The sequence below is a fragment of the Felis catus genome, chromosome B3 (assembly GCF_018350175.1).
Source record: "Felis catus isolate Fca126 chromosome B3, F.catus_Fca126_mat1.0, whole genome shotgun sequence".
Taxonomy (NCBI): domain Eukaryota; kingdom Metazoa; phylum Chordata; class Mammalia; order Carnivora; family Felidae; genus Felis; species Felis catus.
The window spans coordinates 100,695,375-100,713,246 of record NC_058373.1 but is presented as its reverse complement, the minus strand read 5'-3'; the positions used below and the strand labels follow the sequence as shown (position 1 = coordinate 100,713,246).

At 40.1% G+C, this 17,872-nt stretch overlaps 1 long non-coding RNA gene across 1 annotated transcript in view; it reads left to right on the top strand.

The window, feature by feature from the left end:
• LOC123386086 overlaps positions 1–17,872 on the top strand; it is a 76,028-nt gene that overhangs the window by 44,066 nt on the left and 14,090 nt on the right. Inside the window, exon 2 of the long non-coding RNA XR_006599602.1 lies at positions 17,010–17,137. This is a non-coding gene — a long non-coding RNA (uncharacterized LOC123386086). The remainder of the gene's footprint in view (positions 1–17,009; positions 17,138–17,872) is intronic.

Below are 17,872 nucleotides of genomic sequence, written 5' to 3'. Positions count from 1 at the left end.
TACTTGTCATTAATAGTTATAAATGGCATGTTAATCAGCAAGGGACAGATTATGGCTGTCATTTTTTTTCCCTAAAATGTAAATAGCTAGCATGTAAATCATGTCCACACGAACTTTCTATTTTTTATGGTCCTACCCATCAGTTTGCTCTCCCAGTGAGGTCCCAGGTTTAAAATAGCTCTGAAATGAAAGGCTACTCTAGGTATTAAATATTCCATGAAGCAAACCCAGTATCCCACTTGTCTTGAGTGCTCTATTATTCTCACTTCCGGGATGGCTACAAATAACTTTTTGAAACTGGACCCGGTACAGAAACAAGTCAAAGGAAAGAAGAGTAGAGGATAAAATTTGGAAAAGCCTCTCATGGATTTAAGCTTCCAAGCACACCAGCAAAACTTTGATATTTAACAACATAAGCAGACCTTCTCAATGACTTAAGTTGACTTCAACAAACCCTGCTTCAGTGGACTTGCCACAAAACAGTACACCAAGGAAGGGATCCCCAAAAAGAGCCTCTCCTACAGCCACACACAACCAGGTCTGAGACCCTGATACCAAAAAGCTAAAAACCAACAGAAAAAAAATTCATGTGTTTCTGGAGCCATTTTTTTCAGGGTGATATGTTTCACTCCTACCCAAAAAGTGGCAGAAGCCACTGAACATTGCCTTGCACGCTCCTTGTCGTCAGACTGTCCTTTTGCCAAACATTGAATGCCCTTTTCCTGCTATAAGATATATACTGAATCGCCACATTATACTCTCTGACCCTGCAGGACCACAGTACAATATCAGAATGTCAAACGGGGTCTGAAAAGAGCTTTGTGTGGGATGAGACAAGAGTCTAAAGATAGCAGAGCTGCTGAATCACTTAGGGTATGACCACAAATAGTGTTGTGATCAGCTTGCCGGGTAAAGCTGGTGTCAGAAGTCCCTGGTAAATCTCTGAGCTAATTATGGAGGGTGGGAGGCTGACCTTGGAAGCAAGTTGTACTTAACACAGAGATGAGGAAGCCTAAGGGAAGAAACCCAAGTTGTAAGCCCTAATAAATAAAATTTTAAATTCGCTGATTTAATAAAAGCATGCTATCATATGACAAGATGGTTTTCCTTAGGAGCAGGTGCATTGCAATTTTTTAAAAAATATTAAATCTTCAGAGATTTGCACGATAGATGGCAGCCTGGAAACACGCTGATGTGTCCTGGCAGAATTTCAGACATAATGATTTTTTTCCTTTGTAAACCTTCCATCAGTGGGAAGGCAAGCCCTGCCAAAACTGAGGAACCCAAGCTGGAGGCAGTAAGGCTCCACCACTCAGACCATGGCGAGGTGCCAACACTTCAAGGCCAAATCGGAAACAACCACGTTGAGTTCATTAAAACGACTGAATGATCAAAGACGTGCAAGCCTTCACAAAGGCAGAAATTAATCTGTTTAATACTTGGCTAAATTCTCATCTGTTGAAGTAAATTTGAAACAAAATTTATCAAACTCGCCCTCTTCCTGTGGAAAAATCCTTTGAATTTCTCAGAGTGTCCAGGAGGTGGCAGACACGTCCTTTGTTTCAGTTCATGGAACACAGCTACAGCTCCATCCCCAAAAGTAATATGCATGCATGCATCTGGGTATAACTACAAATACGAAGTAAATATACATTTTCAAGATATCAGGAATTATATTCAAAAATGGGTAGACTGAACTCCACTTGGCAATCTCTTTTTGATGGAGAAGATGATTCTTACCCCCAGGAAAGGGTTCTTATCCAAGAAAGTGGCTAAGAATCAATAAACAAATCTTAGCCATCAATGAAAAGGTCAGTGGAAGAACTACAGCCCAATAACTCAGACCCTGTTCATGGACCTCTTGTGGTCTCCATGAGCCCCAACTCTCCCACCACCCCTACCCCTCATCTCCATGCCCTTCAGTACTTTTTAAAGACTTGCACACATATTCCTGAGTCATCAGAAACCTGTGGCCTCACCCTGAAACTGAAGAAACTAAAAGATGTACAGGGAAACTCCCTAGCGCAACAATGCCTAGCCTGTCTTCAACTGGCCTCCTCTGCCAGGTCAGCCTACAAAACCAGAAGTTTAGCCACTGTCATGAACATTATCAATATTAATTCCTACTGGATAAACTGAAGCTGGTGTAGGATCTCAGGTTCCTCACTTTCCTGGGAGGAAGACATGTAAAGTATTAATACAGTCCATCAGGAGAAACAAAACTCACTAAAAATGCATACAAATTCATGAAAAGCCTTTCACTGTTTATTTCATGAAGTGAAAACATTTACTCCAACCAGATCAAGGGAGGAAGAAAAAAAAAACATGTTTTCTATAGCTGTAATTTCACACACTCTAGTACGAAATGAATCAATAGTAGCTAGGAGGGGTGAAATCAAAGATTTCCTTTTCAACAGTAATAAATCCAGTCAAACCCTATTTGGTATGGCACTTGACATGGCTTGTAAAATCTGAAGTTACTAAATTATGTATTTCAATAGTAATCCCTTACAAAATTAATAGGAAGTGCTAAATTAGGACGAATGGCATCCAATGAGATCCAGATGCTTAACCCTAGACTAGGTAGAAAGTGTGAAAAATTAAGAACTGTACTGACTTTCTTTCCCCCGAGTTTCGCGAAGGAGCCAGCTCTTCAAGCATGGAATGTAAACACTTGGGAAGGTAGCCTCAGAGAAGCCTGTGTTCTGGAGCAGCCTGAGTCCCAGCTGTGTTTATATTAGGATTCCAAAATATCTGAGCCTGGAAGGAGCAGTGGCGGTGTGAGGAGGGACCGAGGAGCCTGCGGGAAAGACTGATCCCAAGGCGAAAGAGACAAGCTGGTTCAAGACCCATAGGAGGTGTGCTTGTTGACAGAACACGGTGCCCGCCGCTCCGCGTATCTTGTAGCCCCCTTCCCAGACTCACAACCAATTCCCAAGAGGATAGAGAAACACCGGAAGTGTGTTGACATTAACGGTCCCCTTTGCAGTAATGGCCGCATTGATGGTAGTGGCAACAAGGCAGCAGTGGCCTTGGCAGTGTGGGGACCGACAGCACCACCCTCGGTCTTGGAGAGGGGCAGTTTCCACCAAGACATCGTGCCCGTGCAGGGGGAGGGGCATCTGTAGTGGCACCAAGGCTACTGTTGCCACTGGTGGAAAAGAAACCTCAGCGGGGACTAAAGCCACATTACGGTGACCCAGAATAAGACAAAGAAAATAACAGGCCTCTGTTGTGACCAAGAGAATTCGTTCTCAGAGCACTGGTTATGGCCGTCTGACTAATCAACCCCTAAAGATTGCCATGTCCTAATTTCCAGAACCTGTGAATATGTTGCCTTGCATGGCAAAAGGGACTTTGTGGATGTGAGGAAGTAGAGGATCTTGAGATGGGAGGTTTATCCTGGATTAGTCGGGAGGGCCCAGTGTAATCACGGGGGTGCTTATCAGAGGAAGGCAGGAGGGTTGGAACCAGAGGAGATCTGACAGCAGAAGCAGAGGTCAGAGAGAGCTTTGAAGATGCTACACTGCTGGCTTTGAAAATGGAGAGTGGGGACCCCAAGCCAAGGACTGCAGGGGGCCTTTAAAAGCCAGGAAAAGACAAGGAAATAGGTTCTCCTGTAGAGCCTCTGGAGGGAGCATGGCTCTGCTGACCCATTTTAGGCTTCTGACCTCCAGAACTATAAGATAATAAATGTGTGTGGTTTTAAGCCGCTAAGTGTGTGATAATTTGCTACAGCTGCAATTGGAAAATCATATACTTAGTGATATACCCCTCTGAGGGCTTTCAGAATCATTTGTGGAAACCAGGAGGTTCAAATTCCCAAAGGAACAAGTAGAAGCAGAGCCAGAAGGCTTGGAAGCTGTCCTTATTCACAGGGTGTGGAGCAGGGGGAAACAGGTTAGAGCAGGGTAGACTGGACCCACAGGTCTGCCTTACACCCCACGTCTCCATGGCGGAACATTTTGTCTTAAATCTCACCTTGGATCTTCATTCAAATCATCAGCATCTTTTTCTGCAACACTCTAAGGGTTCAAACCAAAACATGCATTACTTTGCTCTCTTTCCTTTGCTTCCAGAATTTCTGAGAGGCAAGTCAGGACACAATTACCTCAGAGGGTACCATGTATATTTGCAAATGAGTTCACAAGTCACTTGAAACCCTGAAACCAAATCGTACCCTTACCTTTTGGATACTAATAATGTAGCATTTCTCAGTTGCTTTCTATAGACTTTTTTTAAAGTTTATTAATTTATCTTGAGAGAGAGAGAGAGGGAGAGAAACATGAGCAGGGGAGGGGGAGAGGGAGAGAGAGAATCCCAAGCAGACTCTGCACTGTCGGCACAGAGCCTGACACAGGGCTCAATCTCACAAACCATGAGATCATGACTTCAGCCAAGATCAAGAGTCAGACACTCAACCAACTGAACCACCCAGATGCCCCTAGATTTTAATTCAACCCTTAAAAGCATTCTGCTGAAAAGACATTCTGGAAATGTCTTCAGAGGTTTGCCCTATGACTACAAAAGAAATCCAGCCCACCCACCTGACATTCAAGACTCTTTCCAGCCAGGTCATCATAAAGATAGAGGGCTATTTTTCAGGGCCCAGAAAAGTATTTGAATTGGCTGTGTTCATCTAGTACATCTGCCAAGTGAATCAGTTGTTTCTTCCCCAAAATCAAATGTGTCCTAGATCTGAAAAATATATACAATCTTCCTATTAGTAGTCATTACAGTACGTTTTTACTAGTAATCTGTCTCTGATAACAATAAAGGTCAGGGAACACACGGAAGTTTGTAAATAACAAATTATTTTAAAACTTTATTTTATCTATGATGTAATGTTTCTTGTTTTTAATATTATTTTTTATCTTTTTAAATTTACATCCAAATTAGTTAGCATATAGTGCAACAATGATTTCAGGAGTAGATTCCTTACTGCCCCTTACCCATTTAGCCCATCGCCTCCCCCATAACCCCTCCAGTAACCCTCAGTTTGTTCTCCATATTTAAGAGTCTCTTCTGTTTTTTCCCCCTTCCTGTTTTATATTATTTTTGTTTCCCTTCCCTTATGTTCATCTGTTTTGCCTCTTAAAGTCCTCATATGAGTGAAGTCATATGATTTTTGTCTTTCTCTGACTGACTGATTTCACTTAGCATAATACCCTTCAGTTCCATCCATGTAGTTGCAAATGGCAAGATTTCATTCTTTTTGATTGCTGAGTAATACTCGATACCTCATCTTCTTTATCCATTCATCCATTGATGGGCATTTAGGCTCTTTCCATACTTTGGCTATTGTTGATAGTGCTGCTATAAACATGGGGGTGCATGTGTCCCTTCGAAACAGCACACCTGTATCCCTTGGATAAATGCCTAGTAGTGCAATTGCTGGGTCGTAGGGTAGTTCTAGTTTTAGTTTTTTTGAAGAACCTCCATACTGTTTTCCAGAGTAGCTGCACCAGCTTGCATTCCCATATGATGTAATGTTTCTTAATCCTTACACAAGAGGTATGAACAAGGGGGAAAAAATGATGAGTTTGTTCAAATTCCTTTTATTATTTTCCCTGACCACTTTTTGGCAGATTTGTCAGAGAATATAAAAATAAATAATGGTGGGGCAAAAGCAAAATGATATTCAAAGCTAAGGACAACTTTCTCCATGGGCCATTCCAGCTCGGCTTGTCCTCTGAACAAGTTCTACAACCTTGGGCAAGTCAGAAACTTTCAGGACTTCTGTCTCTTCAGCTCTCCTCCATAGTACATCCACATTTGTTTTAATATTAAGACTTGCCAGTTAAATTGTTTCACATTTATCCTTCACATTTTTTAAGTTTAAGTTGGAGGAGAGGAAATGCTCCCCATTTATATGAGAGGGCCAAGAAGTCCACTAGGGAGGTGAATACTGTAGTCTGAAAAGCATGGGCCCGTATACTTGTTAACATGCCTGCTGTCTCTACCACCACACGTACCCATGTGCTATATAGTCTCATCTTCATTACATTGGTTTGATTCACTTCATTCTTTTATCTTCTATTTCCTTCACCATTGGGAAGTGACATCTTCTTCCTCCAACTTTCCTACCTTTTAAGACCAGCTTATGTCCCACCTCCTCCAGAAAGCCTTTCCTGACCACAGATGTCCAAAGAAATCCTTCTCTCCTTCAAATTTATGGCAGTCATCCTATGTAGCATTCAGTACAATATATCTTCCTTATGATGCCTTTTATTGTTACTTCACACTTAATGTTATTTCTCCTGTTTTTTATGCCTCTGATCTTCCAACTATATCACAAACTTCCTAGAGATCAGAGGTCATGGAAACTATTGTTTTATTTTCCCCACAGCCTCTGATCTGCACTTTGCACATGAGAAGCACTCATTCATTATTTATCCTTTCGACATTTATTTGTTAAACTCTGTGCCAATTCATAATTGTCGAGTGAATGAGAAGCAAAATGACTCACATAATCTAAAAACTGAATAATTCAATTTTTGATAACTCAGAATTTATCCTTCTCATTTCACATTTCCTCTCTCAACATTGTAGGATATTTTCTCTATTGGCAGATTTAAACTACAAATATTCTAAACTCGTTTCAAATATGTAATGACCGTGCACATTCTTGTAATTACAATTGACACAACGTGCTACAGGTTAATTAAGTGCCTAGAAGAACAGATTTGGTAGACTTACAAACTGCAGAAAGTACCAAGACTAACAGAGCAAAAATTATACTCCCTACAAGTGCTCAGTTGTTGAACTACACGTTAAATGGCAGCATACTGGCTTTTATTTAATCACACTACATCTTTATGGAAAAGAGGTGTGCACTTGCTCAGTTCCTTCAGGGGCAATAACATAGATGCCCTTGCTCTACTTTGTAACCAGAATTAATGGCCACCTGCCATTTCTACCATAAATCTCAAGTTTCAAGAATTATAACTGAGCACATTAAAATCATATTAAATCCAGAGTTACCATCAAAATTATTAAGCCAGATGCTATTTTAATACATATCAAACTGGATTACATCCATTAAGTAAATTGTGTGCCTAAGGATGTTAAGTCCCAAAATAGTCCAAAGGGTTATTCCCGTATTTTTCCATATAGACTATATAAAATAGGCTCTATCTCAAAAATAAACGCATTTACTTCATTTTATAAACTGCTGCCCTTTGTTAATTCTCCCCACGTGGAACCTGGCAAACTATTTATTTCACTTTAGATGTAGCTAATGTGAAGGGCTCTGAGGGGTAAGTGTAATTGCAGAACCTTGGTCAAGCGCCACCTGGTGGTCAGATAAATTTTTTTCCTATCATTGTTTTCAGAGTTTTCCTGAGAAGGTAGTCAAACTATATTATTGATAATTACTAAAAATGAATCATTATGATCACTAATATTTTATCAATATTTAATCCTGTGGAATATTGATATACATAAAGAAATATTCAAATCAGGTTGATATTGGTTCAAATTTCAACCTTAGATTTTTTCATTACCCATTTCTTTACCTTATTCTCTGGGGCTCAGTTTTCTCATCCGTGTCATAAAGTTAATTAAAGGAACAAGTAAAAACAAGATACAAGTAGAATAAAATGCTGACTTTGATATAATACAAATCAATAAGTGATAGCACCAATTGCTATTATTATAGTTTATCAGCAATACCTACTTGTACTGAATGATTATTATTAGTAGTAGTCAAAAGCATATGTTCTTTACCTACATTACCTCAGTTAGTTCTCACAAGAACCCTATCAAGTTGACATTATTATCTATCAGTTTATTTTTATTTAATGTTTCATTTATTTTCGAGAGAGAGAAACAGAGTGCGAGTAGGGGAAGGGCAGAGAGGGAGGGAGACACAGAATCTGAAGCAGTATCCAGGCTCTGAGCTGTCAGCACAGAGCCCAACGCGGGGCTCAAGCTCATGAACCACGAGATCATGACCTGAGCTGAAGTCCAACACTCAACCTACCGAGCCACTCAGGCATTCCTACTATCAGTTTAAAAATTAGGAAGCTGGGGTGCCTGGCTGGCTCAGTCAGAAGAGCTTGTGACTCTTAATCTTGGGATCATGAGTTCGAGCCCCATCTTGGATGTAGAGATTACTTACATAACTAAATCTTTAAAAATATTTTAAATTAAAATAAAATAAATTAGGAAGGTCACAATAATAAAGGTAAATGGTTGGCTCAGGATGACATAGTAGGTAACAGCCAGGATTCAAACTTGACTGTGGGATGCCAAGGCCATGATCTTTATCACAATGCTATACTGCTATTGTTATGAATAATGATAATGATGATACAAAGTATTTCATGGGACTCCCCTAGTAAAAATACCCTTCCTTTGGCACAAAGGTCATTTGAAATTTTGTGAGAACATTTCTGTGTTTTTTCCCCCAGTATGCAAAAAGCCTGAGGAAAAGCTACCCATTCTGTTTTATATAGAAGATGCCAAGGCTATTTCTTTGAAAAACAATATAACTTCCCAGTATTTCCTCCCAGGGGGGGAGAGCTAAGATGCCTCATACACTTTTCTATTAGAATTTTTTAGGAATAGAATTCCTTCAGGTAAGCATTTGTTTTCAAACAAGGAACAACCCAGAGGGGCTCAATATTCTACACTCTATTGCATCCTTGTTGCTATAATAAAATATAAATATAATAAAATAAAACTTTTAAAGCTATTATATTGAACATTTTATTGCAAAAATAACATATGTCCATTGTTGTAATTTTAGGGAACTAGAGGTAATCAAAAAGAAAAGATAAACATGAACCATAATCATGCCTCTCATTTATTAGGGAGTAATGTTAATATTCATGCCATATGTCCTGTAGTCCTTCTTTTCTCTATGCAAAAATATTTTTTAAATGAGATCGTGCTATACACCCCATCTTAAACCTAACTTTTCATTTAATATCAATTGATAATGATTTGCTCTGCCATATTTGGCCACCAACCAGCCCCATCTTTCCAGTCCAGAAAACATTGTTATTCAGATGACTTAAAAGCCCCTTAAGCATTTTAAGTTAGGACTGAATAACTTTGTAACCGAAAACACAAAATGAAAACTGGTGAAATCTAACCTCAACTTAGCTATACCCAGCTCTCTTCCTTGTCTTTAAAACATACCTTTATTCCATCAAACATGTACTAATTTAATTAAAACATAAATACCAGTTACGAAGAAGGTCCCGTGCCAGGCACTTAGGGGGCACCGGCATGAATCAGATACATTGTTGCAGCATGTTTTGGAGAACAAGATGCTATACTATATACTTCATGAATATCAAAGGAGTGCTTTGTGGGATGAGGCTGAGATATAAATGGTTCAGGTCTCTGGAGGTAAGGGTAGTCCATTCTCCTTTCCCATATCTATTGCATTCTCCAGTTTTTATGGAGGCTGAGAAACTTCCTGAGGAGACCGTGGAAAACCACAAGTGGGGTTTTTAAATACCAAGAAGTAGCTCAGGGAAATCCAATAGAGTCCAATTGAAAAGGGTTCACTTTCAGGGCTCTGCAAGAAAATCATCCTAAAAGAAGCCAGACTCCACCACAGGGCAAACACAGGGAGATACAGAAATGGCTGGTCACTTGGGTGGCTCAGTCGATTAAGCATCTGACTCTATTTCTGCTTAGTTCATGATCTCGTGGTTTGTGAGTTTGAGCCCTGCTTTGGGCTCTTAGCTGACAGCATGGAGCCTGCTGGAGATTCTCTGCCTCCCTTCTCTCTGCCTCTACCCCACTCATGCTCTCTTGCTCTTTCTCTCCAAATAAATAATTAAATTAAAATTTAAAAAAAATTTTTAATAAAAAAATAGATACCGAAATGGCATAATACTATCTCTTGAACCTGCCTTCACAGCCCCATAGCTGTGTCAGGGTACATCTGAGTGTATGTGACTTCGGAGCTCTCATCAAACTATGTAGCAATCAGGGCCCAGCAACCTATTGTAAGACCCATCTAACAGAGGTTGACAGGAGGGAAGATAAAATGTGGCCCTGCACCCAGCAGAGTTAGAACCATCACAGCATTGAACAAATAGCCTTAATGGCGGGGCGGGGCGGGGGGGGGGTGGGTCATTGGTAAACATCTGTCCCCCAGAAAGCACCAATAACAGCAGCTGTGGTGGTAGCACCTAGCTCAGAATGGCAAAAACAAGAGCAGTCACAGATTAGTAAATGTAAGACACAGTCCTAGGGACGCAGGAGAATACAGGTAGACGGAGAGCCTACAGGCATGCAGGTGGAGGGTAACGAACCTGTTCAAGCTTTGCAAATTCAAATGTCATGGCCAAAGTAGCATTCTAAGTGGGCAATGTGGACTGGGTGTTGCCTGAGGTGAACTGGCACATGCCAGTCCTGTCCTGCAAGGGCCACTGCTCTTCAGCCTCAGCTGATGGAGGCCGTGTCAGGCCATGGGAAATGTTGGCCTTATCTGCAACAACATCAGGTAGCAGGAACTTGGACAAGGCCGAAACGCGAGAAATGTTTACATGGAAACAATGTAACCAGACTAAAGGACCACAATCACCACCATAATAACCCAAAGCCATAGCCAAGGAAATGGGTTAAGGCATCAATTTTCAATGAAGAGGCAAGAAACAGCAAATCAGCTTAGCCACTTGCTGAGTTGAGATACTCACCAGTGTCTCTAACACACCTCATTACTGTCTTGTGACTGTTGCGGAAGGGTCACGGGTCATGAGACATTCACGGGCTCAATGGAAAGTGAAACTAGAAGGTAAAGATATCATTTCTCTTGGACTTTGACTACAAAAGACAGGGCAAATAGCCAATGGGGAAGGTAAGGGCAGTAAGCTGCACTTGAGCAGTTGTGAGTAGCAGTTGAAGCCACACCCACCAGTAGAAAACTGGTGGGCTTAAGGCAAAGTATGGGCAACATGTGACACCTTCACATGGTATAAAATGAAGGAATAACTACACCCACACTCAAGAAATCTGACTTTTGGTGCAAAATCTCAAAACTTTTAGTCACTGATTAACATCTTTTTTTTAATGTTTATTTATTTATTTTGAGGGGGGCATGCAAGTGCATGCATACAAACCAGGGAAAGACAGGAAGAGGGAGAGAGAGAATCCCAAGCAGGCTCTGCACTGTCTGCACAGAGCCCCACGCAGGGCTCATCTCATGAACCGTGAGATCATGACCTGAGCCAAAATCAAGAGTGGGACACTTAACTGACTGAGCTACCCAGGTGCCCCAGTATTTTAAGTTTAGTATTTCCAACTATAAATATGTAATGGGATACTGGCTTCAGTCCCCCCCAATATGCTTTCCCTGACATGCCTATCAAGATGCTGGGGCAAAGGGATAAGTGATGAGAGTTGGGACGGCCTCAGCATAGGCCATGCCCACAGCACAGAGAGGACAGCTCACTTTGGGGTAATGCCTCTGGGTTCAAGGCCTGTTGGCTAAGCTGAAGAAGGGCAAGAGCAAAAATGGCAAAGGTAGGTATGACCTTCCAATGAAATCCAGAGGAGGTTTGGATAACTTGGCACATAATTTTATAGCTAATGGCATTGGAAGTTATCCAAACTCTCCTGGAAATCAACTTAGTATCATGAATACCTCACCTAGTGCTCAGCTGTGCAGCCCGCATGGATTAGTGCAATGGTCAGCAGCACAACAGGGTGGGCACAATGGGACAAAGACCACAGCAGGCCATTCTGCTTCCTTTTGTCCGTGCCACTATGATCTCTTTCCCTGTCGTTTAACCCAATTTTGTCCTAAGTTTTTGAATCCTAACAAATGAGTGTTTTCTAGAGGAGTAAACAAACCTATGACTATTTCAACGGTTAAAATGCACACTAAACATTATAGCAACTCCAGGAACATAAATCTCAGATGGATGTGAGGTCATGAACCAGACCTAACCACATTGACCAGTAGAACAACCATAGAGAATGCCAATCAGTTAAGACATTAGGCAAATAAACCTCTAATTAACATCAATTGTAAGCAGTAAATTGATATGTCAGGAAGGTATCTCCATAGAGATCATGCTGTGATAACCTCATATGGTTCAGATTTAGTCAGCATTCCCATTTCTATGCACATATCTGATGTTAAAAAGTATCAGATATCATAGCAATGATCAGCCCATTGGCCTATTAATTTTTCCCCAAGGAATTTTATCTTGAAAAAATGACCCAGATGGAAGAAAACGGAACATGCACAAAAATATTCTTTGAAAACAATAGAACGAGTAAATAAATTCTAACACATCCACTCAAATGATTGTTATGATATTATAGTATGGAAAATGCATATGATATAATGCTTATCTTAAATGAGAAAGATTAATTACATGTACACTAAAACTGTAGCGTGTAAAAGTAAAAGACATTCATAATACTGAAGATGGGAATATGCAAAAATAATAATGAGGTCTATTATAACATGTTTCCACATTTTTAGGAATGTTTCCACATAATAACTTTTTAAAGGGTAGGAGGAAAGGTAACAAATGAATGAATACGCTGTCCTGAACCCAAGTCAGTGATTAAGGATTTCAATTCACAATGTAGTGATTGTTATTGAACACTTTCCTGATTTTTCTATGATGCTATATAAGTATTCTTGTAATACACCTCTCTTCCTTTTGCAAATTAGAAAATAATGATTTTGTGGGGCGCCTGGGTGGCTCAGTTGATTAAGCATCTGACTTGGGCTCAGATCATCGTCTCACAGTCTGTGGGTTCAAGCTCCATGTTGGCCTCTGTGCTGACAGCTCAGATCCTAGACCCTGCTCCAGATTCTGTGTCTGTCTCTCTCTGCCCCTCCCCTGCTCTCTCTCTCTCTCTCTCTCTCTCTCTCTCTCTCAAAAATAAATAAACATTAATAAAAAAGGGGAAACGGGGCGCCTGGGTGGCGCAGTCGGTTAAGCGTCCAACTTCAGCCAGGTCACGATCTCGCGGTCCGTGAGTTCGAGCCCCGCGTCGGGCTCTGGGCTGATGGCTCAGAGCCTGGAGCCTGTTTCCGATTCTGTGTGTCCCTCTCTCTCTGCCCCTCCCCCATTCATGCTCTGTCTCTCTCTGTCTGAAAAATAAATAAACGTTGAAAAAAAAATTAAAATAAATAAATAAATAAATAAATAAATAAATAAATAAGGGGAAAAAAGAAAATAATGATTTTGTAATTTTAACCATAAAGTAATAGAGAAATGCAATATCACATAGTGATTAAGAGCTTGGAAACTGGGTTGTAACAGCCTGAATCCTGACTTGTCACTGTGGGCAAGTACTTAATTTATTTTAGGCTTTGGTTTCCTTACATGTAAAGTGGAGATAATTTATAGCACCTACCCCGTGAGACTGTTATGAGGAATAAGTCAAATAGTGCATATGAAGTGACTCCACACAGCGCCTGGAGAATAGTAAAGGTTAGTAAAATTCACTCCTATGATGTTAATGATTGATAATGACGAAAAGATCGAAAGGCATAGCAGGAAGACTAAGGGGGAAGAAAAGAATTCATTTCTGTAAGATGCAGTTGCCCAAAGAATGACAACTAGGAAGCATGTTTCCAAGTCTATAAATGAGTGTCTTGTCCCAGATGACATTTAAATCTTCTAACACGAGAACAGGTCATGGTCATCATGCCTAGATGGATGTCCCACCACCTCAGAGCCTCTTGCAGATTTTGATGATGTCTTTCAAATTAACTGTATGCCTGATCTTTGACATAGCAGCTCCCCTCCTAGCTGTACACTCTAGTGAAAACCTCTCCTACATTATATCAAAAAGATATGAACAAGAGTGCTCATAGCAGCATTGTTCGATAACAAAAAAAATCAAAAACAACCTACATGTCACAAAAGGAGAATTTATGGTGTATTTAAACAATGGGCCACAAGACTGCAGTGAAAACAAATTAATTAGAAGCTATTTCTGTCAAGATGGATAGATACCACAAATGTAAATTTGAAGAGAAAAACAAGTCGCAGATAGATATGAACATTTCAATACCATTTATTTTAAGTTTTTAAATGTGCAAAAATAATACTATTTTGTTTATGGATATGTACAAGCCTTATTGTTTAGGATACACACATTATGTAGTAAAAGATAAAAATATGCATCGGAATGGAGAAAACCAACATAGTGACTCTCTCTGGAGAAAGAACAGAGGAAAGAGGAACGTGCGAGGGGGTTCAGTCATATCTGTAATGTTGTATTTCATCATAATAAGAGAAATCTGAAGCAAGTATCATAAAATATTAAGATTGACAAAGCTGGTTGGTAAATAGACAGATACTCATTTTATTATCCTCTCTACTATTCTGTATACTGGTTGCATGCCAAGCAGGAAGCAGCGGAGGTGTTCTGTTATGGGTACCGTCAACATGGGGATGTATTTTTGGCAAAGAATTTTATTTATTTATTTTATTATATTTTATTTTATTTTAATTTTTTAACGTTTATTTATTTTTGAGACAGAGAGAGACAGAGCATGAATAGGGGAGGGGCAGAGAGAGAGGGAGACACAGAATCTGAAACAGGCTCCAGGCTCTGAGTGGTCAGCACAGAGCCCGACGCGGAGCTCGAACTCACGGACCGCGATATCATGACCTGAGCCGAAGTCGGATGCTTAACCGACTGAGCCACCCAGGCGCCCCTTTTATTTTATTTTAGACAGAAAGTGCGAGCAGGAGAGAGGGGCAGAGGGAGAGAGAGAGAGAGAAAGAGAGAAAGAGAGAGAGAATGAGAATCTTAAGCAGGCTACACGCTCAGCCCAGAGCCCAACATGAGGCTTGATCCCATGACCCTAGGACTATGACCTGAGCAGAAATCAAGAGTCTGACAGTCAACCAACTGAGACACCAGGTGTCCCTCTGCGAAGAATTTTAAAACAATAATAAAACAAAGCCAAAATTCTGTTTTTTAATATAGCCTCGAGTGAGCGGTTCCCACATAAGCAGTGATACAAGACTCCTCCCAGCTAAGCAAACAGCTACCACCACCCATAGCTTCCTCCTTGGTGAGCTGCTTGCTATATCCTTAAACTATTTACTAATCTGTGAAGATTTGACCCATTAACATAAATATCCTGTATCAGTGGTCATGCACGATGATATCCATAATGATCATCTTGAAGTATTTGAAGATTTCAAATTATCAAAGCGTCCTGTTTGCTACAGTCTACTGAATAAATTGGGGGGAAAATGTATTTAGAAGATTATTCAGCAATTATGATTGACGTTAAAAGCATCTTCAGTTCACCCAGTTTAACTAGAAATACTTCACTATACCAGAAAGCTTTAATCATTCTGCAAATCATGATGTTGCTATAATAATTATCTCGAGTGAGATCATAGATTAGAGTTCGATTGCAAAGACAACATGAATGGCAAAATTAAGGTACCTTTGGAGAAAAACACTTAAATTCTCCTAAAACACAGTAAGCATAAAATAAGTTGAAGTATAAAATAAGTTCCCAGAAGATGCCAAGTCACAACAGGATCATTATCATATATTAGGCAATAAAATTAAATCATGTAATATATAATAACATAGACGATTCATTAGATTACCAAATAGTTGTACAGAAGCCCCTGTCTTTCAGAAAGCTCAGCAATGCTTCTCGTGTCTTTTTTGTATTTGATATATGAGAACTATAAATATTTATTTGATAAAGGACTTCAAAAAAATGATTGGTTTGTAATTAATGACTTGTGACTGCTTATACCATGAGGCTAACTATTGTGCTTTTTCTTAGCTAGTGCAATTGAGTGATTGACTTAAGAGAAAAATTTATTGATGTCACTACATTTGATAAGATGCAAACTATTACAGTTTAAATTTGATAGGATACATGCAGAAAGGCACTCTATTATCAACATATCAAAATAATTGTCATTAAAATGGAAGAGAAACTTACTTTAGGAAAGTGGGAACATTTTGATCTTAAAGCACAAAGATAGTATTTGTCCATTTTCCAGTAAAAGATAGCTCTTGCTATAGAATTTCATTGCCAAATCAGTGGCTTTTCTCCAAAAACCAGTGCCATAATTACAGCATTAAAAATATACACCGTAGGGGCACCTGGGTGGTTCAGTCGGTTAAGTGTCCAACTTCAGCTCAGGTCATGATCTCATAATTCATGAGTTCAAACCCCGCATCAGGCTCTGTGCTGACAGCTCAGAGCCTGCAGCCTGCTTCAGATTCTGTGTCCCCCTCTATCTCTGCTCCTCCCCTGCTTGTGCTCTGTCTCCCTATCAAAAATAAATGAACATTAAAAAAATACACACACACACACACACACACTGTATATTCTATTAATTATGATGCTCAATCTTGTGTGAGGAAGAAAACATTACTTGGCAGCAAGAGGCCACTTTCTGAAATTTTAGTCTGAAATGTCAGAGTTCAAGAAACTAATTTAGATAAAATGTAAAGAGAACAGCTGACAGATACAATAAATGGCTTTAAAGGGAGTTCCATAACTGTGGTATTTAACTTTTCACTTATTCTAAATGTAGAATACCCTCCCTAAATGCAAGGACATCTTTCCCCAGACTGTTTTTTGAAGATTTCATTTAAAGATCTTGAATCTTTTTTTCCTAAAGGTAAAAGACCACAGGCACAAAATGGCATCACTTAGGCCAGGTCACCAGAGGCATAATACCTCCCCCAGAAATGTAGTCTTAACAGGTCAGTCAGGAGGAATTTTCTGATCAACACCAATGGGGTAATCTGTCATTCTCTATCCCCTAAAGGAATATGAGGTAATATACCAATAAGGCTCCTGCCCTTTTACTAAGGGAAGGTGACCTTGCCTGGAACAATCTTTTCTTTTCTTTTGCTAAAAACTCTCTTGCCCCATCCTCCTTCCTGAAAAAGTCTTCCATTTTGTACAACTTCTCCGAGCTGTCCTCAATTTGCTAAATGGAAATGCGAAATTCGTGAATCATTTAATAAAGCCGAATTAGATCTTCAGATTGACTCGGCCGAATTTTGTTTTTTAACAGATTAGGTGGCAGTGGTTGGATCCAAAGCAAACTTCTTCCGGCATTCAGAGACAATGGGAAACACAAGCATGGTACCCTGCAAACCCTTTTGAGTTCCCTGCCTTTCTCACCATTTCCAAGGGTCGCTGGTAAGTGACTCTAGGTTTGAGTTTTGCTTTTTTTGCATATCAACTACTGATCTAATTCTTTTTCCAGTCCAAGGTTAAGGGGTCAGACTGAGCTAACTGGAAGCTCTAACAGAGCACCAGGTCTTAGCCCTTGGTTCAGCCCACGATTCCACATTGGAATCCCTTCCCCAGTTCCACTCTGAAGTCCCCATTTACTGGGGTTTGCTGGCTTAGTCGTTTCCCCATTTCCAGAATGTACTCTGTATTCATGGAGTCTACTGGTTTCGTCCACACTGGGAATTGCCAGGGGTATACACTACCTTTTCTTGGCCAGTCCAACAGTGGCATGTTTTGGTTACTGCTGGTATGTCAGGGTGCACGTTTGTCTGCTTTTGTGTAAGAGACTTAGCTAATGGGCTTCTTAAATTCTAAAGAGTCAAGCACTTTACCTTTTGGTATACTTGCTTATTTTATTTCTAAGAATTATAGTCCTGGTAGCTGTAAAAAATCTACAAGCTTGTTTCCTGTCCTAAAGAATTTGGCTTGGTAACTATCAGGTTGTGGACCCCCAAATAAAGCTGGACAGAAATGTGAATTGTACACCCTTTGCAGCTAGAAATGGCTAGACAGAAATGTGGGTTAACTGCATATGTGGCTAGGATCCTACCGAAACTGTTGTCAGTCCTCAGGGGAATTACAACCTAGACAATGGCCATTATGGGGAACATTCTAGTTGGATAAAATCATTTAAGAAGA